The following is a 13,677-nucleotide window of genomic DNA, read 5'->3' on the forward strand; positions in this document are numbered from 1 at the left end:
GGCACAAAGAAGCGATGCAGCGGTGGGGCCGGATTGGAGGCACACGAGCAACGGGGACGAACCTCCGTCGGGGATGCAACAAATAGAAACAAATGGATGAACGAACACACGGTGCGACAAATCATCAAAGCAAGTAGGCTGCCTAACCTGCCAAAAGAAGACTACAGTGTTACCGTGCGTCCACGCGACGGACTTAACGTATCAGACTACAAGCTGGATCGCATTTACTGCCGCCTGTGTAACGCTGCCGGGATCAGTCGAGAGACGGCAGAGGAAGACAGCATATGCATAAGCAGCAAGCAAAATATAGTGGTGCTCAGCAAGCCTTCCAAATGCCACGCCTGGGAATATGGGGCTATCGATGAGCTCCGCCTTGGAAAACAAGAACTCGAAGCCAGTGCTTACAGAGCAGCTCCTGATAACACATCCAAGGGTCTCATCAGAGGAATAACCCAGGCGGAGCGTCTGGAGGACATAGTGACCAGTCTGGTCATGCTGCGCAATCCTCGAGTCTTACACGCCAATGTAATGGGTAACACAGACAAAGTGATCGTTTTATTTGAAGGCTTTCACGACCCAAGATATGTGAGATATGGAGCGATGCTTATCCAATGCTCCTTGTATAAAAAGCACATGACATATGCTATGGATGTAGAAGAGCAGGGCACAGGGCTGACGTGTGCCCCAACCCTGAAGACAAGATTTCCCGAGAGTGTGGGTGCAAGAATCCATAGCAGGATCCCAACTGTGACGCGGAGTGCCAACTGTACGGCAAACACGACCTCACGGGTGACAAAAAGTGCAAGGCAAGATACAAGATACCGTGCCTGGTCAGGAGACGCCACTGGGAGCGACGGAGGAGGGAAGAAGAAGAAGCTGAAGAGGAAGAGTACTACTACCACAACTACAATGAATGCAGAGAGAGCAACAGCAACAACCGTAAGACTGTAGCGAGCAAGCAGTCCTCAACCGACACAGAAGAAACAAGCAGGGAAAACTATGGAAGAGACCGCTCCGGTTCCTTCCCGAGACTGCCTGGGGAAAGCCAGTCGCGGATGCTCCAGGTCCAGGACCAGATCGTGGATGAGATCATGGTTGAGGCCAGGTTCGAGAACTAATCGAGGGGGAGACGGGAGCAAAGCGCGTGTGGGCTGGGCAAGCGTGGTCTCCGGCACTGCTACTGAATCGGCTAAAGTTAGGGGGTCCGCCCTAGAACAGGAAATGGCACAGATTAGAAACATGTTAGAATAGATTACCCGAGAGAATGCAATGCCCAAAGATGAGATCAAGTAGCTTAGGGCAAAAAACGCGAAGCTTCAGCATAAAAAAAAAGAATGGCAACACACGCTCCGCTAGTACGACGTCGGCGCCTCTAGTTGAACTCCAACACCCGTTCCCACACAAGCGAACGGGTAAGCCCCCCCACACAAAAGGAGGGCGCAAAAAACGGTTGAAGAAAAGAGCGTCTTTGACATCAATGAGTATATGGGAACGTTTAAAGGAATGTTCGATGGGTTACAGCAACATATCAGAAACATCTATGTAGAAATTTAACAACGATTCAATGGATTAGAGAGTAGAGTAGCACCACTACAAAGCACACCAAAGGATATTCGGCCGGCAGGTGCAGAACCGTTTAAAAGCAAACCGTATAGCAGACCGAATGCGGTAGAAAATAGCGAGGCCGCCGGGGAAGAACAGATAAATCACCATGGCGCCGCGTAACCAGTACGTGATTCGGCAATGGAACTGCCGCGGATATCGTCGCAAGCAGGAAACCTGAAGCAGTTCGTAACAAGTAAGGAGACGCCAGATGTCATCGCCCTTCAGGTGACCGGGGGGATGGCGAAATTAGCGGGGTATAAATTAACAGTGCTTCCGGCGAGAAGGCATCCGTCACGACGCTCATACACAGAAACCTTTCGGCTGTCGAGCACGATACCGGTATGCGCGGCATAGACCGTGTCCTGATGGAAATCATCCCCTCCCGTAAATAAGACGGAAGTCTATTTGTCCTTAGCATATACAGTCCACCCCGACACCAAGCCCAAATTCGGCCCACTCTTCCGCAAAATATTGAGCGTAGCGCACAAGCAGGTGCTAGTCGTGGTCGGCGATCTTAACGTGCCGCACGCGGCATGGGGATACAGCATAGAGAACAATAAGGGCCGAAGCCTATGGACAGACGCTCAGCACGAAGGACTAACGCTCATAACTGATCCTCAGGCACCAACCAGGATAGGAAAGAGCGTAACCAACGACACGACACCAGATCTCAGATTTACGAAGAATGTAGCAGATTCCCAATGGACGAACATGCAAGAAGCTAAGGAAAACTAAGCTGAGGAAAGCTAAGGAGTAGGCATAGTGACCACTACATGGTCGTCACAACGGTACAAGCAAGGCCAAGAAAAAAGAGGGGTAGAGAAATGAAACCTTTAGAATGGGACTCTTTCAGCGAAATCCGACAAGAAGATGCGGAATTCACCATAACTGACATTGAGAAATGGGCAGAGAAATTACAAGAAAGCATTAAACGAGCTAACAAAACTGTTCCAGAGGAGGTATGGATAGAGGAGGTGGATAGCAGATTATTACACATGTGGGAAGCTAGAGGTAGTATGCTGAAATGATGGAAAAAGCAAAAGCGTAATGGGAAACTAAAGAAGAGAATTGTGGAATTAAACAAGGAAATCGAGATATATGCACGTAGGTTAAACCAACAAATGTGGGAAGCCACGTGCCAATAGATGGAAAGGCAGATAGGAATGTCCAAGACCTGGAACATTCTCTGATCTCTCTTGAACCCCGGCAGTACAAAAACAATACCAAGTCACAAAGACACGATGGTACAGAAGCACAGCTATTTCGAGAGCTCCAAGAAGTTTACGTTGTAGATGGGGACAGAGAACGACTACCGGATTACCTAGGTGACCAGTGTCCTGATCATGATACCGTGTTACGAAGGCAGAAGTCAGACATGAACTTACCAGTCTCAACCCGAAATCTGCGCCAGGACCTGATAAGATAAGCAACAAAACACTCAGGAACCTCGACGATGTATTCATCCGAGCTCTCACTGACTACATGAATAACTGCTGGGAGCAAGGTGGCATTTCAAGTCAATGGAAATCATCCCAAATAATTTTTATACCGAAGCCTGGAACGGAACCACAACTGACAAACATAAGTCCCATATCGCTAACATCCTGCTTCATTAAACTCATGAAACATGTGGTGCTCGTACGCCTCACGACATACATGGATGATGGCGGACATTACCCACATACCAGGGTTGGATTTCGTCGCAAGTTATCGACGCAGGATGTTATGCTCAAACTAAAACATCAGACCTTAGATGCGGGTGAGAAAACTCTGTTCCAAGGCAATACTAGGTCTCGATCTAACGAAGGCCTTTGACACCGTCCCGCACAATGTAATACTACAATATCTCCAAAAGCTGGATATAGGACGTAAAACGTAAGCGTACATCAAAGATTTCTTGACGGATCGTACCGAAAATACTTAAATTGGAGAATCCAAACCGGAGGCGCTCAAACTAGTTAATAGGAGTACCCTGCAGGGTTCAGTCCTATCTCCCTTTCTATTCAATGTAGCAATGACCAGTCTACCTGTGAGACTCGAAATGATAGGACTCGGACACAGCCTATCCGCGGACGACATCACCCTTTGGGTGGCGGGTGGAAGTGAGGGGCATGTGGAAGAGATCCTTCAAACAGCAGTAAACACGGTCGAAGACTAGATCAGAGACAAGGGACTGAAATTATCCTAGCGAAAATCAGAACTTCTGGTCTATAAACCCACATGTGGGGGCCGAAAAAGCATTAAGGAAAGGCCGGGCATTGTGGTCACAGTAGAAATCACCACGATACCGATAGTGGAGAGCTTGAAAGTGCTAGGACTCCGCATATCCAAAAGCGGCCATGACGAACAAACCATTAGACTACTTGACTATAGTGTCCAACAAACAATCAGAATTATAAAGCGGATATTCAACAGGCACTATGGCATGAAAGAGCACAATCTCATCCGATTAATAGAAACTTTCGTAATCAGTATATGTGGCCCCTTACCTCAAGCTCTACGGTGCAGAGAAAGCCAAGATAGAATGCATTATTAGAAGGGCATATAACCAAGCCTTGGTACTTCCGGCAAATACGTCAAACGAGAAATTCTTGGCGCTAAGCGTGCACAACACACCAGACAAACTCACTGAGGCCCAGAGAGTAGCGGGGTATCAAAGATTTACACAGAGTTTGAAGGGGAGACACATCTAAGATGACATCGCAATAACCAACGAAGCAGAGCATGGAATGCGGAGAGACATCGCAAGGAAAATAAGGGAACATCTATCAATACCCCCAATCCCCAGAAACATGCGCCAGGAGTTTTACCATGATCGAAGAATATCCACAAAAGATTCCGTATTGCCAGGGACGTAATCCATGTGGACGCGGCGGAGTAGGCAAGTAGAGTATGTCGATAGTTGGTGCGAGTCTAGAGGGTTACTGCAGAGTTAGTGGCATGCTAAAGACAGAAAAGGCAGAGGTGGCGGTGGCGGACGACGCCTGTCTCTACACTGGCAATAGCCTCCACGAAGGCTAACATAGTACTGAGCGACTCCAAGACAGCCGTCAAGAACATTGCAAAAGGAAGAATGTCGGGGGAAGCGCTGAGAATTTTAAACAACTTTTGTGAAAATCGCGATATTCACATTATATGAGCACCCGCACAATCTTTCCTTCTCGGGAACGAAATAGTGCATAACCTGGCTCGAGAACTGACGGGCTGAGCAGGTGACACGCAACAAATACTGTTAACGGAGAGAGACTGGATGACCAGCTTTAACGAGATCGCCAAACTATAAATTGGAAAGGGCTCATTCCTCCCCGGCACACTCCTCGGTGAGTAGACGGAATGCGACGGCATGGGCCCTCTTACAAATAGACACATATCCGAACCCGGTGGCGTACCGCTGCTATTACCCGGACCTTTACTCGGATAGATGTAGATTCTGTCTGGAAAGGGTGGACCTACAACATATGGTTTAGGCTTGTCCTCGGACACCCACACAAAATAAAATAAGTTAGGCCAGAGCAGTGGGAAGCCTCGTTTCTCAGCTGTGCACCAGCAATCTCAAGCTCGAGGCAATCCAGCAGGCCGAAGATGCTGCCAGGGCCCAAGGGCTCGAGGCCGCCGTCTAGGTACAGAGGCCTAGGTCTCAAATATGCTGTGCACAAATAAAGTTTATTCCACCTCCTCTAAACTTAATTACTAAAACTATGTTCGCAGCATCACCGACATTAAAAAAAAACTTTGATACAGCTATTCGCCAAGGCACAATGGTTTGTGACCGCTGAGAGCACTGCATGCCAATATATCAAGCTAGCAAATAAGGATGAGTGCCGATAAACTTAGAGACACATGCCCGCTCATATGTGCCATCGGAGCTTCGGTGTTACACTCGATCGGCTGTGTTAGGCTGTGTGTAAATAGTGGTGGCTACATTGCTAATAAGGCTCAAACCTATATAGTCTATATGAAGTTCTGTGAATTGCTCATACGGAGCTCAAGAAAATCCGATCTTTAAGCTTCCTTGTCTTCAATATTTAAAGAATTATGTTGGACGCAAGCAACTTTTCCAGTAATGGGGCTCTAAAACGCAGTCATTTCTTGGAAGGTGCTAAGTTCGCGTTAACAATATAACCAATAAATAGCACACTACTAACATATGGAACTAAAACTTGGTTTCTAACAAAGCAGCTTGAGAAGAAACTGAAGACCGCGCAACAACGACGGGAAAAAATGTTGGACGAAACTTAATTGATGGAAAGAGATCCGAGTCGACTAGAAAGTGAACAGGAGTAGCCGATATTCTAGTTAATATTAAGAAATATACATTGAGCTTAGTCACCCATGTATTGCTTAGTGAAGTTAGAGGTGGCGTATTAGAGTTACATATTTCCTGACAAAGGAAGGTAAACGTGGATATAAGCGGTGTGATACAATTAGCAAATTTGCGCCGGGGGCCATGACCACCAAGGAAAAGTGGGATCGAGCGCTACGCACCTCGGACCTTGAATCACAGCTCTGTTCTGTCTAGGGACCTCAATAAAGTTATTCATCCATACACGCTTCTTCCTAATATTCTTCCTCTTCTGCTGCTGCTGATGATGATGACGCTGATCATGATGAAATGAGTTGTCGGCCAAGCGGCGACTGGCGCTTTTATAAGTGATTCAGGGTGTTGTCAAGACTGATAATTGGACTAGTTGGATTGTTGGATTTTGTAATCATAGAATTAGTACACTGTTAGAATGGTGCAATATGAAACATCACTATGCTTGCAGTGGCTGACATGCTTTAATGTTCAACCAGTAAAAGTGAGAAGGCATGGATTGCAGGAAACACCTAATTACCAAATAGGGCAGCAATGTTGTTCCAGTACTTCGCGCGGCAGTATAAACGCAATGCTTATGCGGCTTCCGCACTTAAAATTTATGCTCGTGAGAAGGAAGGGGCAGATGCTAAAGACCATGTCTCTTTTACACTTGAGGGTAAAAATTCTGTCCAAGGAAGGCCCTTGCTTCAGTATTAACGATGGAGAGAAAATTCGAATGCATTACAAGGTCGACATATATTTACAGCCAACGGTTCTCTGGGAACATGAGCATGCGCTAAGAGGAGCGAGTCCTGTAACCTAGGTGGGAGAGAACAGAAAGTGTGTAATATTCATAGCTTCAGTCATGGGTGCTGGTAACTGCAGCCTGCGGTATAATGTGCGACACGCCACGTGTGCGCTCAACGGCGCTCCACGCAGGAGCTTTGAGAAATTCACGTTCTAGACAAAGAAACTGAAGATTACGCACCGCAAGAGAACGGCAACTTCAGAGAGGTTCACGGAAACACACAATAGCTGTATTGTTCGGCGCTGCTACGATGCGCGGATTACGTTGAACACGAAAGCTCCGCACACTTGTGCGACCTTGAGAAATCACCGCAACACTTCCTGCCATGTTCGTGTCTTCTTACTTCGAATTGTGTTACGAAACATGAAGACGGGAATAAACCGAACACTTTAAAAAATTCACCGTATATGACACAGAGCGCTGTCCCATTCGTCAGCAGGGCTGAATTCAGTGTCGCATTTCAACCACCCTGGACATCGCAAAAAAACTGACGCAAGAGCTGCTATATAATTTTCGGGAGGGAAAGTTAGGGATGTACTGCGAAACTAAGCGCGTATATATTTTTTTGTCTCTACAGAAGAAATCCCCCACGCCAATTTCCGCAAATCAGTATTGTTTCTTCCCTCAGTGCACCCAGGACAAGTGGATAAAAACGTGTATAACACCTGCATAACTATTATCTCGCGTATAGTATTTCCCTTCAGAGGCTGTAATTCACTGCTGACATTAGTCTTTCATCGCAATATAGCCGTAAGGGTGCTCCAAATTTTAACAAAATTTGAACTTGGTGTCAGTTGTACTTCCCAGGAAAACAATTCCATGCGCATTTTAAAACATAGCATAGACACAATGAAGTGCCTAAATAATAATGCAAGGCAAGCTTTGTAGTTATCGCGCACGCATTAACGTGCACATTGACTAACCATCCTCCATTGTCCACCATATACAAACACGGTGGTGTGTCAAGTTCTCTGAGGACACCAGTGAACCATTCTACATAGATCGTAGTTTATGCGACAATTAAGCAATAATTGTTGCGAAGCACCGTACCTAAGCAACACACTTCAAGAATATGTCAGTCACTACACGTAGGACGCCATTTTACATTCTCCAACAGGGCACTCAATATAGCTAACAATTTCTTATTTCGCAACACCTTGTTTCCAGTAATTCGGCCACTTAAAGTGCGCTGGACCCTGGCACAGCGATTTTGCAACTTGGTTCAATAAGTTAAAGTATTGATACGTATACTTGTCTTTATCGGGCGACACGTTTTGCCGCCTAACAAATGTTATCGCACAGCGCGGGACGCGCCTGCATGAATCCGATGTTTCTGGAAGATTATCGGTGCTTCTATCCGCTGTCTGTTGTCGCCGAACCTTCTGTTATCTGATTTCATCGCGTGACTCGAATGTTGTAGAACTTTGTGGAAGGCCCAACGATTCTGGGTCCCAACGATTAGTCTGGAACATTCGATGACTGCTGTATAAAAGCCGTCGCACTTGACCCGCTGATCAAATTTTCGACGATCGCCGATCGTGTTCGCCGCTGTCGTTGTGCTATAAGTGTAGCCTGTTTTGTGGGCACAAGTTCGCCCAATAAAAATTAGTTTTGTTGTTCACAGTGTCGCTACTTTGTTATTCAACGTCACCACCACGTGACAGTATCAAATGGACTATGTAATCACATATATATATATATATATATATATATATATATATATATATATATATATATATATATATATATTTATATATATATATATATTATGTGTGTGACCCACCGTGGTTGCTCAGTGGCTAAGGTGTTAGGCTGCTGAGCGCAAGGTCGCGGGATCGAATCCCGGCCACGGCGGCCGCATTTCCATGGGGGCGAAATGCGAAAACACCCGTGTACTTAGATTTAACTGCCCGTTAAAGAACCCCAGGTGGTCGAAATTTCCGGAGTCCTCCACGGTGTGCCTCATAATCAGAAAGTAGTTTTGGCACGTAAAACCCCATAATTTAATTTAGTATTATGTGTGTGTGATTCCTAGCCCAACTCACGAGATGCCGAAAGAAAGCATCGCACAGTGATGTATCGAAGCATTGTCGTAGTAAGTTTGATAATACTACTGAATTGTAACTAATATATTAAAATTATGTAACTCTGTATTTTGTATTTGCAGCTCCATTTTTTCAGACCTGCCACACCATAGGTGGCTTACAGTAACCGGCTTTGCTTCTCCTTTATTTGAAATGGGATTAAAGAAGGCACAACAAAGTGGATTAGGCGCAGAAGCACGCTTGTTGTAATAATTCAAAACACAACTTATCCTAATGCAGTGTTGTTCAGGAAGATTTGTATTACACCTGGAACCAGAATGGTCAAAAGCAAGGCCTGCTTTTACATACAACCTTTGGCGGAAAAGTTCCAGAAAACTTTCTTTTTCTTTCTGAGTTTTGTATATTAAAAAGCAACAATTGTTCTTTTTTTACGCTGTGTGGTATGCCTTCTTACTCTACATCACCTTGGCCATGTTTCCGCGCCAACTCACTAGGTGGCAGGGCTGTACTTAGCAACACATTGTTCGTGGTATTGTTGTATTGGTTGAGGTGACACAACAGATGCCGATTGTAAGCAAAGAGGGAACATGAAGTTCTGGGTTAAGCTCGGGAAAATGCCAAGTGAAACATGGAACATGATTAAGCAAGCATACGCAGGCGAGGCACCTTCAAGATGTTGTGTTTTCGAGTGGCACAAACGGTATCGTGAAGGCAGGGATTCAGTGCAGGACGATCCCACAGGGCTGGTCGCGGCCTACAGTACATACCAATGGAAACATACAGCATATAAGGCAGTTATCGCAAGAACATCGTAGTGTAACTGTGCGTATGATATCAGAAGAAGTCAATTTGAACGCGATGTGTGTCATAAAATATGACGCGAAAATTTATAGAAACGGAAACTTTAAACCAAAAATCGTCCCTCACTCACTAACAGATGAAAAGAAAGAGGAGAGACGACCAATTTGTGCTGAACTAGTGGATAGAGGCTGACGTGATTCCACATTTGTGTCAAAAATTATTGCAAGGTTTGAAAGTTTGCGCTAACAGTATGATCCTCACAAGAAGCGTCAAAGCGCTGATGGCGGAGTCATGGATCACCAGCCTCAAAAAAAGTCAAATGAAAACCTTCGGGAACAAAGACAATGGTTGTCACATTCATTGATAGTTAATGATTGGTTTACCATGAGTATGTTCCTTCAGGTCAAACTGTGAATCAAACTCTTAACATCAATGTCTTTCGAGAATTCGAGGTTGCCGCCCTGATTTGTGGCATTCTCAGGACTAGTTCGCACTGCCTGAAAATGGAAGTGGAAGACCCCATACTGCTTTATTTGTTAAAGGGTATCTGGCCAGACAATCTGTTATTGCCATTTCATATCCACCATATTCACCCGACATCTCGCCGAGTGATATTTTTTTTTTGTTTCAGCGAGTGAAAAGGCAACTGAAAGGAAAGCTTCATCAAGATATCGCTGACATCCAACGGGCTGGAACAAACGAGCTTACAAGTATCGCAATTGCAGAGTTCCCTGCTCGGTTCCAAGAACTCCACAAACGTTGGAAATTGTGTTTAGATAGCCAAGGGGACTACATTTATAGGTGCTAGAATCAATACTTGGTAAGGGCAATTTTTTTGCTACGTTTGTTCTCGAACATTTGTGAAAAAGACTGTAGCTCTGTGTTTCTTGGGTGGAATTGACTAATCTGGTACTATCGTACGTTTTGGCTATTTCTTACCCAAAAAGCTGCAACGCTAAGAGTGTAGCCGAAGTTGCAGCGCACTTACGTCAGGGCGCTATATCACAGCAACCGGGAAACAAAGCTAGGAAAAAACGACAAGAAAAAAAGGAGCACGATGAATTGATAGCATGATCACATTTCACGCATCTTTTTTTGAGGCTACGTTGTCACGGCAATCATTGCATCCCATTCTTTGACAACTTCTTTATACGGGCATCTTCCGCGCTGTGGACATTCGCCACCAGTGTATGAAATATCAACAGTGTATTGAAATATCAAACGTAGAAAGCAGACCGTTATATGTGGCCTTTTTGACATTACATGAGCCTATGATAACGTAGACCACAACATTTGGTGGGATATTATGGAACTGGAAGGCTTAGGTGACGATTGTCTACAGCTTTTGAGAGAGATTCGCCTAGAAAATACCATTTGCGTTGAATGGGAAGGGTTGAGGAATGAGGAGAAAGTTCATATCAACAAGGGATTGAGGCAGGGGTGCCCTTTATCCCCACTGCTGTTTATGATACACATGGTGAGGATGGAGAAGGCACTCGAAGGAAGTAATATTGGTTTTAATCTCTCTTACAAACAGGCGGGTGCAGTAGTAGAGCAGCAGCTTTCAGGTTTATTTTATGCGGGCGATATTGTGTTGCTAGATAACAAGCAAAGTGATTTGCAACGTCTGGCTAATATCTGGACGTCCGGACAGGTAGGCAAGAATGTAAGTATGAAATTTAGTGTTAGAAAACCAGCTGTTATGGTATTCAATGAAAACAGTGAACAGACAGTGGTGATACTGGGCCAGCAAATACCTCGTGTAACAGAATATAAATACCTTCGTATATGGATAAACGAAGGCAATAGATGTATGGAAACAAGGGAAAAAAACAACAGGGAAGGCGAAGAGAAATGCAACCATAATGGAAGCACAGAGCGCTATGGGGATACAATAGGTACGAGGTGCACCGAGGTATATGTAAAGGTGTAACGTTTTCAAGACTTACTTTTGGAAATGCAGTTGCTCGCTTTAAATCAGAGGTACAATCAGGACTCGAAGTGAACCAAAGGTCAGCGGTCGCCTCGCATTGGGCCCTCAAGGGAAGACTACAAATGAAGCTGTGCAGGCTGATATGGGCTGAACTAGTTTTGAAGTGAGGGAAGCTCCCATTAAAGTTGAGTACTAAGAACGACTGAGGAATATGGAAGAAAGTAAATGGGCTGGGAGGGTGTTGAGGTATCTGAGGTATCTGAAGCGGAAAGTCAGAGAGGCCGAAATAATCTCATGGGTGGCGCCAATGGAAAATAAGCCTGCCATGAGTAACTACGTAAGAGGAAAAAACGAAACCAGGAAAGAAACAATTTATGATAACTCAAAGGGAAGCTCATTACTTTTCGAAGCGAGATCGGGATGCCTTAGATCACGCACCTATAAAGCGAGATATAAGAAGGAAGAAGACGGATCTGCTCGCTGCGGTAAAGCTAGAGAAATTATGGGGCATGTTTTATTAGAATGTGAAGATGTCTAACCAGCGGTCGATTTAGGCACCACTGGCCTCCTTGAAGCCCTTGGGTTCAGCGAGAACAATGGAACAATAAACATGTCCGCAATAGGGATTAGTAAGAAGCGATTGGAGGAGTGGTGAAGTAAAAGTGAGAAAATGACAAAGAACGGAAACGTACAAAAGCACAGCCCGCAATAGGGGATCAAAAAATTTGGTTGTGGGAGTTCATAATGTTTTTTTATTGTTTAACCTATATACGTAGGACATTAGGGAGTATAATAGCAAGAGCTTGGTGGCGCAATTCACCGCCTTGTTCCAAAGGGCACACTCATAACATCCATCCATCCATCCATTCATCCATCCATCCATCCATCCATCCATCCATCCATCCATCCATCCAGCACATTCGCGCATTCGTCACAGTTAGAGCAATAGAAGAGACGCCATTAGAGAGTGAATAAAATATTTTTTCTGTACTAATTAAGCAAGTAAAGATAAGGTAAAACTGCATAACTAGTTGTCATTACCTCAAGGCTGGGTCAGCGGCACCGGTATTTTCATAGGAATGGCACATGACCACAGTGTATTGCCCATGCAGGGCTGTTGCAATGCACTGCATGGGCCCAATATCGGGTCTTTCTGCACGCGTGTCGTCTACGTTGCTGGGTGACGAAGTCGACTAGCACCAAGTGACAACTAAACGCGCGCTTTTATCGCACAGATTCGTCACGAAGGAAGGGAAAGCAATAGAAGCTGACATACAAATAAAAAATCAGAAAGAATCTTTGCCTGCCGACACTGCCAAATATATTACAGAAAGCGTCGCTGCCTAACCTTCATAAGTGCACGCTTAGATTAAAGCACATCGACGTCGTATGAGCGTTCAGCGCATCTTCTTGACATCTTGACATCCGGTAATGTAACGTCCCAATGACGTTCCGCACGAAGTCAAGAGTTTGCTTTCAAGACTATGCATACCACACTCTCACAGAGATGAAATGCAGGATGGTGCTTGCAACTGAATTTCGGAACCTGTTATTAAATCGAAGATGAAGATGTGATAGCACAGAGCCTCTAACTACCGTGTCCGCCATAGCCCATGCGATGACTTACTAAAGTAAGGCCAATCGTCTCCATCAGCACAGTTATCAAACTAATCGTCTCCATCAGCATAGTTATCAACGTGAACGCTTCTCTTATTTACAAGTTTAATAGAAACACCCGTTCGAATGGCTTTAGGAATACTGCCGGAGCACTGCACGCAATACACACAACGGTTCAACATTTCACATTGTTTAGGCTCAAATCAGTCCAAGTCATCGATCTTATTCCACCGACGCATCGTAATTTTCCATGGGCATCACCGCACGTATATAGTACCAAGCCAATGGGGGGTATCCATGTGCTAGTAGAGGCCGTTCTGTAAGCATTCGAACGCCGCATCGCAGGACAAAGCTTACCTGGGTCAGGAGTAACACTGCGGGATGACACCGGGCGGATTTTTCAAGTAAAACATCCTAAGTCACTGAAGCAGCGTAGAGGTGAGCACGACGACATGCCGGTATATGAGCTTTAGATGAACGTAAACATGGCAGTTTCACATATAGGAGCAAATTCTGTAGTTGTCACCCGAACGCTACAATCAGCGCTTTCTTACGGCACACAAAAGCTCAG

The sequence above is a fragment of the Dermacentor variabilis genome, chromosome 7, assembly GCF_050947875.1.
Source record: "Dermacentor variabilis isolate Ectoservices chromosome 7, ASM5094787v1, whole genome shotgun sequence".
NCBI lineage: Eukaryota > Metazoa > Arthropoda > Arachnida > Ixodida > Ixodidae > Dermacentor > Dermacentor variabilis.